The sequence below is a fragment of the Lycorma delicatula genome, chromosome 2 (genome assembly GCF_047948215.1).
Source record: "Lycorma delicatula isolate Av1 chromosome 2, ASM4794821v1, whole genome shotgun sequence".
NCBI lineage: Eukaryota > Metazoa > Arthropoda > Insecta > Hemiptera > Fulgoridae > Lycorma > Lycorma delicatula.
Genome location: NC_134456.1, coordinates 87,671,516 through 87,688,477, shown reverse-complemented (window position 1 = coordinate 87,688,477; position 16,962 = coordinate 87,671,516). Strand labels below are relative to the sequence as shown.

The 16,962-nt window shown below is 31.7% G+C and overlaps 1 protein-coding gene across 17 annotated transcripts in view; it reads left to right on the top strand.

Annotated features, from left to right (window-relative positions):
* mbl (splicing regulator muscleblind) overlaps positions 1-16,962 on the top strand; it is a 734,546-nt gene that overhangs the window by 355,488 nt on the left and 362,096 nt on the right. For 15 of the 17 annotated variants that reach the window (XR_012755086.1, XM_075355747.1, XM_075355740.1 and 12 more), the window contains one exon: positions 13,542-13,610. The exons of the other annotated variants lie outside the window; for them this stretch is intronic. The gene's annotated coding sequence lies outside the window, so the exon portion shown is untranslated. The remainder of the gene's footprint in view (positions 1-13,541; positions 13,611-16,962) is intronic. 17 annotated transcript variants of the gene reach the window in all.

Genomic DNA, 16,962 nt, shown 5'->3' with positions numbered 1-16,962 from the left:
AATAATAACAATAAATATATAAAAAATAAAATAAAAAAATATAAGTAATTTAATAGGCGTACAAGAACTCGTGTAGTTGCAGATATTTTTTTTACATCTCTATAGAATTGTGACGTGTGTTAGTTCATTTTGAAAACGTAGTAATAGTAGCAGTCCATCAGGGCTAGGAACGGAGGGGATGGTTTGGCGACCGGGTTCGTCATAACGAGGGTATATTCCCTTCTGAAGTCAATAGCAGTAGTAATACAAAAGACTAGTTTATTTGAGAAAACCCACCGGGTTGGTGTAGTGGTGAACGCGTCTTCCCCAATCAGCTGATTTGGAAGTCGAGAGTTCCTGCGTTCAAGTCCTAGTAAAGTCGGTTATTTTTACACGGATAGATCGTGGATACCGGTATTCTTTGGTGGTTGGGTTTCAATTAACCACACATATCAGGTAATGGTCGAACTGAGGCTGTACAAGACTACACTCACACATATCATCCTCTGAAGTATTATCTGAACTGTAATTACCGGAGGCTAAACAGGAAAAAATAAAAGTTTATTTGAGAAATGGAGTTATTGAATTATCTAAGAAGAATATGAAATTGCATCCCTGATACAATTTTTTAACTAGATTTGTCTGGATTGAGATGTATTTCGATGATAATTAATGAGAATTATTAGTAATTAGCGCTGAATTTAATTTATTATTTAATGATTGTTTGTATTTGAGCGTGTGTATTTTTTTCTCGAAAAATATAAAATATTATTTTACGTATGTTGATGGATATTCAATATATGTGTCGTGGTGTCAAGGTGTGTCTGTATCGCTGATGTGTTGCATCGGTCGGTGAAGTGAGATATATTTGTGGGAGAGGTGGACTGCTATTAGCGCCGCCACAACATAAATCCCCTTTTAGTATTTACATGATTTATCAATACGACCGACCTGCCTCGTACTAATACCTTCACATTCGCTTCGTAACACTATCTCTAACTTCGTCTACTTACCCTGTCTACTAGCTACCTCTGTCTCAACTTTTCCGGATGCATCCGATTTGCATTTAATGTTACCATACTTATTTATGTAACCGTTATTTTGTATGTAATTTATAGCATGCATCCCGATTATATTTAATTTTCATTTGTGCTTGTATCTGTCCATCATTGTTAACGGTACGTTGGATTCTAGTTTACATTCCTGTATGTTATTCAAAATCATATTAAGAGTTAAATTTAAATATGAGAAAATTTTGTTTACTCGCATATTTGTTTTAATTAATTAGGTTAATCACCCCTTAAATAGTTTCAAAGAGGTTAAATTCAGTTAATCATAATTTTTGTTTACAAATAAATTTGCAGAGTTTAATAAATTTAGTCATTTTTAAATATCTTTTATAATAAAAAAAATTGGGCTGAAAACCTATTTCCAGTACATCCGAGCTTTCTACTGCACGGATCGGGCTGATGATTTTGATGGATTTCATTAGAAATAGTACCCTATTGAAATGGGTACGATGACTCAACTTTCGGAAAGTTTCGACATACCTTCGCGTTTCACATCCCCCAGACCCCAAAACCACCGTCAGCTCAAAAGTTTATGTACTCGTATTTTATATATATATATATATATATATATATATATATATATATATATTCACTTTATTGTGGGCAAGATAACTGCCGTAATTTTGCGCCAATCACTTTCAAATTGTTCCCTAAAAATAACTCGACCCAATATCACGGCCGAGTTCGTTAACGGCCAAAATTGGAAAACGGGGGTGGAAATGGGGTTGCTTTTTCGAAAAAAATAATATCGCTATAACTTTCTTATTACGTAAAATATCGAATTCGTACTATTCTTTGGATAACGGCCAAAAACTTAATCCAAGTAAGAATTTTTTTATGTAACCAACCATTGGTCCAGGGGAGGAAAAGACCATACAGTATCGAATCTGTTTAAAGTGGTCGTTATTCCTCTAAAAATTACCAAAAACTTTTCTCTGTAACAATCTTTGATATGACCAACCCTTACGGCAAGGGATAACCAAAACCAAAACTCACAAAAAAAAAAATATTGGTATAACTTTCTTATTACGTAAAATATTGAATTCGTTTATAGATCTTACTATTCATTGGATGAAGGTCTAAAATTTATCTAAGTAAGGTTTTTTTGATATAGCCAACCATTGGTCCAGGGGAAAAATGGGGTTTCGAAGACAAAAAAATCATATCTACTTTAATAGGTACAGTATCGAATCATTTTAAAGTGGTCGTTATTCCTCTAAAAATTACCTAAAACTTTTGTCTGAAACAATTTTTGATACGATCAACCCTTACGGCAAGGGATGACCAAAATGTTACTGGAATTGTAAGAAGATGGGACTTGTATGCTAAACATGTGAAACCTTTTTCACATGCAACCATTGTATTGAGTAAACTTGAAGTTTTTCTTAACTAAGGTGGAAATCTTTTTTATCCCCTACGTAGAACCGGTGAAATCTACCTCCGTCTTCCGGTGTGCTATAAGTGATTTCTTTTTGTTCTACTCTGAATAACCCAGAGATATATATTCAAGCGTCATCGGACCCCAAACTTGGGTGTCTTCCCGGAGAAATCCTCATTTATTACTTAATTAAGAAACTTTTCGATATAATTACTCACAGGAAAATCAATTTGAAGATCAGAGGATTGTTGTTGACATATACGCGGGCCACTCCGAGCAGAATAAAAAATTCAGCCCGATCCGTCCTCTAGAACGACTGGACTGACTGGAAATTTTGATCTGTGATCAAAACCTATTTCCTTTTTTAAAAACTAAACTATATTTAGGAAAGGAAAGAGAAAAACAAGGTGATTGATGGTGAGACTTGTAAATAGAATAGATTTTTAGCCGTCTTTTTAAATATGTAACATTATTTTGTAAGAATAATAACGTTACGGTACAGCAAGTGGCCACTAGTGTAACTACATTTTTAAATAATGCAATGAATACAAATAAAATTCTTATTTCACCTATCAGACTTTTTCATTTTTTATTAAATATTATTTCCTTAAAAATAGCCTTTCCTAATCAACGTTTTTTTGCTAATTTTTATGTCAAATCCTAATATCTTTCATTTTTACATGGTTTACTTGGAGACTTTTTGATATACTCTGAAATTTATCTTACATTTCTCGATTAGAATGCAACCTTAATGTGTGAAAACATTAATTTCCTAATTTTCCTTTAAAAGAATCAGCAATTTTAAAAAAAGTTTTCCAAAATGGAAACAATGTATCCTTGCACAAAAACCTCGGCCATGATGCGAATGCCACAAGCGACATTCCAATCGGTGTACTACTAAATAACAAACTCCAAACAAAACACGTCTCAATCAAGACTGAATGACTTTCTAAGAACGAAGGAACTGAACTCTACCGAAGATTAATGAACTGCTGTCACTTCTGCCAACATAAAACACGTTAATTACTAACTTCACAATTATTACCAAAATAAATGTTGAATCCTTTCGTGCGAATCCTGTATGCTGTCGTTTCCATTTTGCATCAGAACCTTTGTCATATTTAAAGAATTTATGTGAATATGGAATATGAAAGTACGCCCCATGCTTTTCATTGTGGTCTTGCGAAAATAGACAACTTTATACATATTATTTTGTTGAAAAAAAATGTTGAAAAACATGTTTAAAAAAATTATTTTTTATATATTTTCCATGATATTTTTGACACCTTTTCTGTAAGCTAAATTTATGATGCTTTGGTATTTTGTTCGCCGTCCGTTTCAAATAGCTCTGGTGTTCAGTTTCCAATCGAGCTTCGCGCTCTTCAGTTGATTCTGCTGCACGAATTTGCGAATAACACTGAACTCTAAGTACCAGTCGTACCTCTCGCTCTTCTGGTATTTCGTTAGCTTTACGCATTAAATAGCGCTGGCGTTCACTTTCAGATCGACCCTCGATTTCTTCAGTTGACTCTTATCGTTCGTATAAAGAAGTATAAATCGTTCGAACGAATGAATCGTTTGTGCATATCTTCTTTCTTGTTTTCTTGTTTAGCCTCCGGTAATTACCTTTTTCAGGTAATACTTCAGAGGATGAATGAGGATGATATGTATGAGTGTAGTCTTGTACAGTCTCAGTTCGACCATTTCTGATGTGTGGTTAATTGAAACCCAACCACCAAAGAACACCGGTATCCACGATCTAGTATTCAAATCCGTATAAAAATAACTGACTTACTAGGATTTGAACGCAGGATCTTTCGACTTCCAAATCAGCTGATTGGGGAAGACACGTCCACCACTAGACCAACTCGGTGGGTTCGTGTGTGCATATCTGCCTACTGCGCATGTTCTACATCGCAGAACCAAAATGTTAACCGTGGAACGAAAGTTAGGTAAAGTAAAGCAAAATTGTTAAGCATATAATAAATAATTTATATTTTAATTACGGTGATTACCATTTAAAAAGAGCAGGATAACACATGAAATTGAAAACAAAATGCCTTTTATGTTATGTATATATACAAATAATTAACGGATATATAATTGTGGAGCCTATTAGTAAAGAGCAAACGTTATAAACAACCTTAGTGTGGAATAAAAAAGCGTTATGTGATTGATATATGGCATAAAAGTCAAAAAAATTGTTATTGTTTATTTAATTTCGTGAATGTGAAACTAAATATTTACGTTTAAACGGGAGTATTTGATTTTTCCTTTGAAATAAAGGATTTTGTTTTTAGTTTTTAATTGTTCTGTATAAATTGAATTGAACGTTCTTTACGTTTTATGTCCATCAATATATGTTAGGTAACGTATTTTTAGTAATCAGTTATACATCTCGTTTTATTTTATTTACACGTGATTGTTAATTTAGATCAAAGTGAAAACATAAATTTATTGCATTATTTGATGAGAGAGCCAACATTTAAATTTGAACGTACCTTTTATTGTGCGCCCGTATAAATTTAGTTTTTCTTTTTGTTTGTAGAATAGAACAAAGTTTAGATTATATAATAATATACATTAAATTTATGTTACGAAATACTTGAATTTTATGAAAATTATCTGTGTACTTTCAGATAATTTTATGATGGTATTATCACCTTTTATTGGGATATTTTCATCAGAATATCGGTGTTCAATAATTTACTGACGTAGATTCATAGTTTCTAGTAACTGCATAATCGTGTTGATTAATTATGACTATATTGTTTAACCGGGGGTGAATTACATTAATCGTTCGAGTATTTTTTTATATTTTTCGTTAGTGGTGCCGACGTTATAACCCTTTCTTTTCAAAAAAAAATTATATTTGTTTATTATTCAAGGGGAGTGATAATTTAATATTGTATTTCTGTGCATTTTAAACTATAATAAATAATAGAGGCAAGAAATTTTCACACATGATCTAATCCATATTTTTATTTTGCATTTTATCACCTGTAGTAAATGAAAATTTCATCTTTGCCTGTTTTTTTGTTGTTTTTCATTGGTTTTATAATGTTAATCTTTAGGTTGTAATTTTTTGTTTTATAGGTTTGTTGTAGCTTTAATCACTTTTGTTTTACCACACAGAAATTGTTAAAAACAATATATTCAAAATCTAGCCTGTTTGTGTAATGCTACGGTTCAACTTTGATTTAAAACGAGTTTGTTAATTTTAGGCCTAAGTACATTAATTAAACTTAGTTAACTGAAGTTCTCATGCTATATAAAGACATATCTTTTTCGTTTGTTCCTGATAACAGCGAAAACTACCTAGCCAATCATTACAAAATTTTAACTGTAGCTTACTTATGAACTCCGAAATATTTATCAGAATTCAAACCTCACCAATCTCGCTACTGTATAAATCTGTGATTTCCAAACCGTGCGCCGCGTCCTGTTCACAGGAGCGCCGCGAAATATTGTGAAAGCTTCGTAATTAATTAAACCAAGACATTTATAATTAATTAATTTAATGCTAATAAAGTAAAAAAATAATGAAAATACACGAGTTTTATATATTTTTATCTCTTACTTACAAGTAGTCATACTTTTACTTATGGTAGGGCACCGTGGAAAAAGTAATTGAGAAAGGGCGCCGTGACTTGGAAAAGTTTGGAAACCACTGTATAAATCCTAAAAATATCCTATATGTTGGTATAAATAACCTATAACTTCTTTCTACTAAATTTAATGCCTGTTTATATCTATTGTCAATGTCGACCTTCAGACAATTATTATTTGATTTTATAAATGTAATGTTATTGTCTTCTAAAAATTCATTTTTTTAACCGTAATATACATAAAAACAAATCTGATAATAAAATTAAAGGGAATGACAAAGTGTTGGTGGTTTGAGTTGCATTGTATTTCTGTATAGATATCTCTTTTTCAGGAAGTTATTATATGATTTACTAAATTTAAAGTTATTCTCTAATCCGGCGGCGGTCCACGAAAACTCATCTTCATGAGTAAAGTAACATTCTAAATTTTTATATCCTAAACTAAAAATTTCATGACGGTAAGCTATAACATAATTGGTTATAGAGAGATTCGTCTTTCAATTTGATTTTAATATTTTCATAGTTCCGAAGTAGGCGACTTCACAGATACGAAGAAGTTCTTGTACTGCAACTATTTATGATCGTAGACAATGGGAATCTACGCCAGAAGTTCTCAAACTTAACGAACAACGTATACGCTCGGCTCAAAATCGAATTCGATCTTTGATTTGAATGTTTTGGATTTACTAACAAATCAACCGTTATTTATTGAGCATCAAATCACGGTTAGACTTCTGCACCGAAAATCTTACGTTATGTTATGATCTGATATACTCCTGAAGTAAATTATCATTTACTTTTAATACATTTTTACAATAATACATTTCGGTCAAATTCTGTCGAGAAGTACTAGGAATGAACGCAACACATGGGTTGATTGGAACAGTTATATGCGTGAGGCGTGCGGTGACATTTGCTAAATAATCCGTTTGCGATTGATGAACTTAACATGCACGTCGAAATTGACGAAACTTTGGTCGGAATTTATGCTGCCGAATAAATTATCCTTCATATTTTGTATTATTCCACATTGTTATTGTTCTGTATTATGGCCGATAATATTATTTTTAGTTCCTTAGTTTGTCTGTTTTTTTATAGTATGTTATTATGAAAAAGTTAAAATTACACTATAATCAATCGAATACTGAGTCGTTATTGTTTTGATAATAATCTGGCACCGTCGAGTCGCGGCCATCGACCAGTCACTGCGGTGTTACCGGCATTATGCAACAATCATGTCATTTCAACTTATACCGAGGCGCGTTTACATTCTAACAGAAACGCAAATGCTGTCACGTAACGCAAAAGCTCCTAAAATAGCATTAAAAACTTTAAAAAAATATTTTTTTATTCTTTAAATATTTACTTTTTGAAATTAACGTTTAATTAGGTAATTAGTTGTTTATTTGAAGACAGAAATTCAACATATGAAGAATAATTAATAGTTTTATAAATAAACAGTAATCTTGAAAAACGATTAAGCAGTGCAAGTCCTAAAGAAAAAATATATTGCAAAATAATCTAAAATTATTAATTTTTAAGATGGAAAAATTAAAATTGTTTGTCGTTATGGCTTTTATATCTGTTGAAATTTGTTTTCCTGGAGCATTCTTCATGATCTATTAAAGGGCTTCTACATATTAATTTACGGAGTAATCTACTGGAAACTATTTGTAAAAAATTAAATAAGTAAATGAACCATATTTTTTTTTAATTCTTCTAGAATTTTAACGAATACTTATTTCTTACGTACTTATTTACGTACTTATTTCTTTCTTTTTCCTGTTTAGCCTCCAGTAACTACCGTTTAGATAATACTTCAGATGAGGATGATGTGTATGACTGTGAATGAAGTGTAGTCTTGTACATTCTCAGTTCGACCATACCTGAAATGTGTGGTTAATTGAAACCCAACCACCAAAGAACCGGTATCCACGATCTAGTATTCAAATCCGTGTAAAAATAGCTGGCTTTACTAGGACTTGAACGCTGGAACTCTCGACTTCCAAATCAACTGATTTGGGAAGTCGCGTTCACCACTAGACCAACCCGGTGGCTCACGTACTTATTAGTTGCTGTTTTTAAGTTGTCATTAACGTTTTAAGTTTTGAACGTTCGTTAAAATGAGTTAAACAAACTCATTTTAACGAATTGTTTTATAAACAATAAAATTTGTACTTATACTAAATGTAATTATTTTAACTGTTGAATTAAAAAGGATAGCTTGTTATTGTTCATGTAGTTTATCGATTATATAAATAGTTATAAATATTTGGATAATAATGTCAGTAAAGTAAAGGTTTTCATCAAGGTTGTTTATAGGGTTGCAGCCAGGTTTTAAATTTATTAGTTACTTAATACTGTAGATAATTCTATAGTACAAACATACTAACTTACTGGGTACAGTATTTTGTTTACTACAAACTTCGTGTTGCTGAGCTCTGATGTTCTGGCGCCAGCGCTGCCTTGCACTGCCCACCACTAAAACAGTTTGATTGCACTAAACACGGCACCTTCTGCTATTTTATTAGCCTTTTTAAGCACTAATTCGTGGTATTACTGTATTTTTTATTTTTTTATCACCTTCTATGTTATTACACGAAATAAATATTTTTAATAATAAGAAATAATGATTCATAATGTATCCCAGATTTTTTTTGTTTCCTTTTGTCGTAATTTTTTAATTGATTTAAAAATATAAAAGAACACTACAGTTTACATGAATTCACGCTATTTATTAAAGCAAAATATTATATATATAATTCTTCCGTTATCAGATTTCTTTCAGTATATTAAATAAATAATATGAAAATAACTTTTTTTTTCATATAGCATATGCCACCATAAAGTTTACAGGCGGGCATGATACGAAACACTAGTCGTCTTTATTTTAAAATGCTAGGAAAATAAGGAGTGAAACGTAATTATAATGTATATCAAGTGACCTTGATTTTCCAGAGAAATTACGTGCTTGATATACACTTTTTTGAAGGGATTTTGGAACACCACCTTCTTCTTTCTTTTCCTGTTAAGCCTCCGGGAATTACCGTTCAGGTATATTACTTCACAGGGAATGAAGTTGATTACTTCACATGAATGAGGATGATATGTATGAGTATAAATGAAGTGGTTTTGTACAATCTCATTCGCCATTCCTTAGATGTGTGGTTAATTGAAACCCAACTACCAAAGAACATCGGTATCCACGATCTAGTATTCAAATCCTTATAAAAATAACTGCCTTTACTAGGACTTGAACGCTGGAACTCTCGACTTCCAAATCAGCAGATTCGGAAAGAAGCTACTAGACCAACCGGGCGGGTTAGGAACACCACCTTAACGTTTCGCGATCTGTATATGGTTAGATTGTCTTTTTTTTTTTTGTCTTCAGTCATTTGACTGGTTTGATGCAACTCTCCAAGATTCCCTATCTAGTGCTAGTTTGCTATATGAAAATGCAGAGAGCCACATTTTCTTGGAAAAAAAGCAGCTGTAGTTTTCCATTGCTTTCAGCTGCGCAGTATTCAGAGGACTGAGTGATGTTGATATGGCCGTTTAAGTCATTCTGACTCACGCCCCTAACAACTACTGTAAGAGCTGCTGCCCTCTTTCAGGAATCATTCCTTAGTCTGCTCTCAACAGATACCTCTCCGATATGGTTGCACCTTCGGTCCAGCTACTCTGTATCCTTGAGCACTCAAGCCCCCTCACCAACGGCAAGGTCTCATGATTCATAGAGGAGGTTTATCGTATTATATACTCATATTACGTTCTACGTAATTTCTTTCCCCCCCCCCCAGATGATTTATGCGTTTTGGTTAGATTTCAATGAATTCAGTCTGAGAATGAGTAGGATTTAGATTTACAGAATTTTTGGAGTATTTATGTAATGTGGTGAAATGGCTTTGCTTATGGAATAGTCTATTACTTCTGATTTGATGGCTGTGCAGATAGATCAAGCAGTGGTTAAAATAGTTTTCGGGTGGAGACATTTTTCATTGATCATCCTCTCTTATTGTACGTTATACATACAATCCATTCATTCTTATAAAAGACCTTTGTTTTTTGGTGAAATCTTTGTTGGGTCGTAAGTTTTCCGGTAGTAGTTGAGTATTAGCGAGGGAAATGTAAATTTGAAAACAAGCAAGATATTTTGATTATAAAAAATATCTTTATATAATAATTAATATACGCCAAAAAAAATTAATTTATGATTTTTGGTTCGGTTGTTTTTTATGTGTATTTCTTTGGAGATACGCTTGCTTTCCTAACAATTGTTCCACCGTTTGTTTTCTCATGTCGTTATTGATGGCCCAAATTCTTAGATGGTTCTGTAAACTGTGATCGAAAATTGTTTTATATAACATTAGGATTGTTTTTATTTTTATTTTTTGCGTTATCTTATTGATTTTTAAGTGCATCGATAGTTTCATATTTTTTTAGTTATTTAATTAATGATTAATAATAATTTTATGGAGTTTATAATATTATATTTTATTTAAATTTAAAAAGAAACTTTCACATGTTGTGACTTAATGATATCTGTCGTACATATAACGGTTCCTTGTTGATAACTTTACAGATGCGTTCACAATTCAAAATTTGTGATGATCTTCATCAGTTCAAAATAAACGTCGACATTAAAGTATACTTAACAGTAAGTTATGCTGTAAAAATTTTTTTTAGTATTGAAATTATAAAATTAAAGCGTCAAATAATAATAATTTTTTATAAAAATTGTCGTATCTAATGCTTTGATGGTTTATTATAATGAAAAGTTTTGCAGATGTTTACTCTAGACAGGTTGATAGTATTTACCGTTACCTACTATTTATTCAAAAATATTTTTGATGATAACTGTACATGTTATTTCTAAAATAAATCGTACTTATTTTTACAACAGACCTGTCTAGATTATTTACTGTTCTTGGATTTAATTTTCGAATATATTTGTTGTAGACCACTTTGTATTACGGTTTACCTTATCCCATGAGATCCTCGAATGACGGTTTCATCAAGATATATTGTATATACTAAATATATGGAGTTGTCATGTCTTTAACGAGCGTGGGTGCCTGTGAGATGCTGTGGAGGCGTTAAGGATGACCCTTGGCATTCATTCTCTCTTTAAGTATCTTATATCTTTTCGCCTCGGCTGCTGAATATTTATAAGCAATTCATATTAATGAAGCAACGTTTTATTAACATAATAACGGCCGGTTCATTTCATTTTGTACGTCTATGACCAGGCTTTTATATAAATCTTATTTTATTTTATTGTGTATTTGTATATCATATAGTTAATTTAAAATCTTTCGCTTTCCGTTTGATTTTTCAAGTTTTAATTTGTTTTATTAATAATAAATTATCGCATTAATAATTCAACTTATTATTATAACAGGAAGTAGATCAAGTGTTGTAGAATATTTAATGTCGTGAAAAATTTGCAGCTAAAGGTTAGATTCATGATCCGTTATCCATAATCCATAAAGAAATAATTGTACCTTCTGTTAATCTATTGATATTACTTCAAACAATGTCTATAAGGATTTAACTGTAACCATTTCATGATGATTCATTCCTTACTCAGTGCAGTTTCTTCTACAAGTAGGTTAACCTATCAACGCCTTCGTGTTTATTTATGTTTTCAGTCTTACGGGAATTATTGTAAACATATCTTTACAAACAAGATTTATAAATGAAGGCTACTAAGCTTCGTTTTATACCAGGTCAATACATCCCGTTCGTCTCGTTATTTTTTTCACGAACGGTTTTTATTCGTATTTCCCAAGCTCGGTTTATTAAATTGCTTTTGAATGTCACGATATTTTGACGTAAGATTATTATAAAAATATAAAGCCCTGATATTCTCCTTCATTAGATACTATTTTTTCAATGGTTTGTTATTCATTTTGATTTTTCCACATGCTCGGAATATTCAATGTGGGAGATTATTCTTTTAGGAACCTTTTACATGTTCTCATGTGGAAGATATGTAGTTTAACAGATACAATATTAATAAAGTTTTCAGAATAAATTTTTTGCAATGAAACAGTCTTTACTTTAGAAATACACCTCTTGTAATTTTATTTTTTGGTTCTAAGCGAAAATTATATATTCTTTATTGTCGCTTATAAAGGATGCTTATGTTTACATTCGTAACAGAGTTTCTCACAATTATTATTTTTTAGTATAATAGTTTCATATATTTATTAAATTACGGTTGTAGGTTTGTGGAATTTTTATGCAGTACATTCGGAAAGTTCTGTACAGTATGCTTTAGAATTATGTGGCGCATTCTGTTCTTTCGGTGTTAAGTTGGTTGCTCTGCGGGATGTTTGGACTTTGCTCAGTAATAAACCAAGGCACAAGTTTTCATGTTTCGTTTCTTTATAGGAATACATAGTTGCGAGAAACATAACGGTTCTTTCAATAAAGGAGCTGATTTTTTCTTTGATCACGTCTTTCGTGAAGGTGACAAGAATACTGAAACAAGAGAAGCACGAGATTTCTGAAAAATTTGCAAATACTCCTCTTTTTCCTCACCGCAATACAATTCGAACTATTATCGTAAACTTTCGGACAACAGGCTCTGTTGAAAACGATGAACGAAGTGGAAGACCATCTAAACTAAAAGGCAGAAGGTACTTGATATTTCGGATGCTGTGGCCGAAAGTCTACCAAAGTCAATGCGTAAGTTAGCACAACTAAAGATATCGGACTTGATACCGAACATAAAGCTGTAAGTAAAGGACTAAAACTTCTCCCCTACAAAGTTATGTGTTATCAACTGAAACTTACAAATCATTTCAAAAGACTTAATTATTATCAATGGTTTAAACATTTTATTGAACAAAATTCCGTAGGTATCCTCGTTATGTGCTGTTTTAACAAACTTCATTAGTCAGTTAACAAAAGTGGAAATCAATCACTGCTGGTAACAACAATGTGGTACCACAGCCCCCACAGCTAATAGGTTAATGATATTTTTTACAAAATGTCTTTGGTAAACGAATCATTTGGAGGGGTTTGTAGCCTGCACCTTCACCCGATCTGACTCGTTTAGATTATTTTCTATGAGGGACAGCGAAACAAGAAGTGTATCGCAACAGACCACGCACGAATGACGAAATAAAAACCGCAATAACGGCTTACGTACGAAAGGTTCCAGTTCACCAACTGGTTAGAGTTTGAAAAAAATTAAAACGTGTGCTGTGTTGTACTGATGTTGTAGGAGGTCATTTTCAACACCTTTTTTAAACTATTCCAGTTATTGTAATATCTGTTTCTATAAAATAAATAATAATAATAATAAAGTAATACAACAAAATAATAATTAAGAAAGTTTCGTCATTACACTTTCATAATTCCAGTGCATAGCAACTTTCCGAACTCTCTGTACATTAAGATAACTTAAAATTAATTTCATTTTTTTTAAAGTTAATATTACCTTTTAGTTTTATCAGTATTTTTGTTGCTTAATGCATTTCTCTCTTTTTGTTTCAGGTAAACATTTCATTGTGAAAGATTGTGGTTAATTTTCTGATTTATTCGATTGATTATCAGATCGTCTTAGTAAGTTAAATATTTTTCTTTATACTATTTTTTTTTTTTTTACTTTGCGTAAACTATTCTCCATATTATTAAAAGAGAAAAGTAATTAGTAATAAGTTGGAATTTTGCTTAAACTGTTCTCTTATTTTTTCTAAACAAAAACCCAACTGATTGGGCTTTACTTAAGAAAAGTCGAGGTGTATTATAGATGAAATTGTTTATACCGGAATTTACCTATTATATTTTATTATGAATTAAAACTAAATAAAAAACAAAATGGATTCGTCTGGAAATAAATATTGTGCCCTAAATTCTTAATATGTTGTAGTATACAACTATTATGGTACTCTAGTAATATTACTTCTGAGATAATTTTTTGTTCTACTTTTGATTTTTATAATTTTTTACACCGATTTATTCTATTCATGTTTTATTAATTTTAGAGTAAAATCATTTATATGACTAGATTCATTGTTTATGACAAATCGTGGTGCTCCACTTTTTTTCTAATATATTTTTCAGAATGTATATTTAGCATGTAAAACTTGCAAAACTTTTTTTTGGAAAATGGTTTTAATTTTAGTTTAGTATTATGAAGCTGAATTAGGTATGTTCTATTTCATTCTTTCTTTCTTTATTTATTTTTTTAATTAAACAAAATGATTTTGTATTTATGTATGTATGTAATGGAGAAATTTTCTTAATTATTATTCAACTAGTTAATAACATAAAACCAACTATCGAAATAAATTATTACAATGTAAAAGAAATTCATTTGTGCGCTTAATCGTAAACGTAAAGACGTATTATATTTATTGGTACATGATTAATTCAGTGATAACATTTTATAGCTTTAATCATCACACAATTTTCTACTTTAGTTCAATATCTGGGAGATTTCTTTTTATTACGTTTCTGGATTGACCTTTCTCTAAATCCACTTCAATACTTCCGAGTCAGCTCTCTTAGGACTGTTCAAACTAATTTAAAGTTTAAATTATTTGTAATTTTTTGTTATCCTTTATCTCTGTATTAATTATCTTATCCCTGATGTTTTCTAATAAAATAAACTAGAATTACTGATATAGAATTTTATTTACTTTATTTTTTAATTTTTTTTTTTTTTTTTGGTATTAGAGCTTGAATCAATTTTATTTTTATTTTCTACAATTGATTTTATCGAGGATCGGATTATTAGTATCATTCTGAATTGTTTTATGCACCCGATTTTTTGGAAAAATTTTGCTATATAAGATAAATCTTTAGAATTACAAATCTATTTAAAAAAATTATCATTAGTTTAGTGGTTTCTCTCAAAATATGTTCGGAGCAGTGTTCAGTGTTCAGATTTTATATTTCGTATTTTATATAGATTTAAAAAAATTGAGCCTAAAGGAGCGAATAAATGCTCAATCCTTTTACTCCGTAGTTATATATAATTATTATTGAGTTTTTTAAACAGAATTTTCAACATACCGAATGGGCCATATAAAACCGGTCTCAACTGTCTGGCATAGTACGTGTCTGAAAATGGTATATATATCGCGCACGCGTAGTAACTGAAGGTCATTGACTCATTCATAAGCCTTCAGTCTTCCCTTCCTGTTCAATGAATTTGTAGTGTTTGTGCGTCATATTGTATTCAAGTGAACAGCGTATTTTCATCGTGGAGGAATATGCTCGCACAACTACAATAAATTTGGTTCGTGAAAGGTTTCAAGGGACATATCCTAGAAGTAAGTTCCAAGAAAATCAACAATTCAAGATTTATAGTAACAAAGTGGTGAACAACCGGCTCTGTTATCAATGTGAAGAGATTGAGCTGATGTAGCGAATCGTATTGGAAGGAGTTTTCACAAGTCAACATGACGATTAGCCCAACAAACAGGAGTTTCTCGAACATCTGCTTCACGGTTTACAAATGAAAGCCTATTTTTGAATGTTGTAAATGAATTAAAACAACATGATAAGAGTAAACGAGTAAATTACGGCTAGTGGCTCTTATAAAATATTAGCGAAGGATTCCGTGATTCTTTTTCTCTTCATTTCAACAGATGAAGCGGTATTGGTGTACACAAAACCCTAACGAAACGCACTCCATGATTTAAAAAGTGGGTGCAGTTTCTGGAAGCCAGAAACTTGTTTGGTCATCGGACCAAACCCATCGGGTTGGTCTAGTGGTGAACGCGTCTTCTCAAATCAGCTGATTTGGAAGAAGTAGAGAGTTCCAGCTTTCAAGTTCTAGTAAAGACAGTTACTTTTATATGGATTTGAATACTAGATCGTGGATACCGGTGTTCCTTGGTGGTTGGATTTCAATTAACCACATCTCGGGAATGGTCGAACTGAGACTGTACAAACCTACACTTCATTTCTACTCATACATATCATCCTCTGAAGAATTACTTGAACGGTATTACCTGGGAATTACCAGAACGGTAATTCCCGGAGGCTAAACAGGGAAAAATCATCGAACGAATATTTTTTCAGGAGACTGTTAATACCGACATTTATTTTCGACTGTACAAGAATTTCCGTATAACTCGACTCCAGAAGAACTTTCTTATGGATAGTTCCAACAAAACTGAGTGACTTGCTTACACTTATAATCGGTTTCTCAATTGAATCCACCGAGATTTCGCGAAGGATAGAACAGTTGGTAAGGACTTGTGGCCACCCCGATCTCCATCTTTATTGCCATGCGATTTTTACCTTTGGGCCTATCTGAAAGTGATAGTCTAAAAGAAAAACCCTCGGATCTTGTAAGAGTTGAAAGACAGTTGGGGAATTGCAGAAAGTTTTTCTGAACATGATTCGCCGTGCTGAATTTTGTATAGCGGCTGGTGGTGAGCATTTTGAACAGACTTTAAAATTACATTGCAACATTGTAAACATTTCTTTTTTTCAAAAGCATTCTGATGAAGAACCAATATGTAAGTAATTTAATATTACTTTTTGCTTTTAATTAAAATTTTTATTTCCTGGGACCGGTTTTATTTTAACCACCTGTATTATTTGGTAGAATGGAAAAGATTGATTATTGTTCTGTTTAGCTTCTGTATAATTATTGTTCCAAACTTTTCCGAGTCTCGGCGCCCTTTTTCAATTAAAATTTTTCCATGGCGCTCTGCCCTAAGTAAAAGTATGACTACTTATAAGTAAAATAAAAATAAATAAAACTCATGTACCTTCATTATTTTTTTACTTTATTAACATGAAATTAATAATTATAAATGTCTTGGTTCAATTTAATTATGAAGCTTTTGCAATATATCCTAGCGTCCCTGTGAAGAGGCTACGGCTCCCCGGGGCACCGCGGCGCACAGTTTGGGAATCACTGCTGTATAGGTTTCTTTTAACAGGAACTAAAATC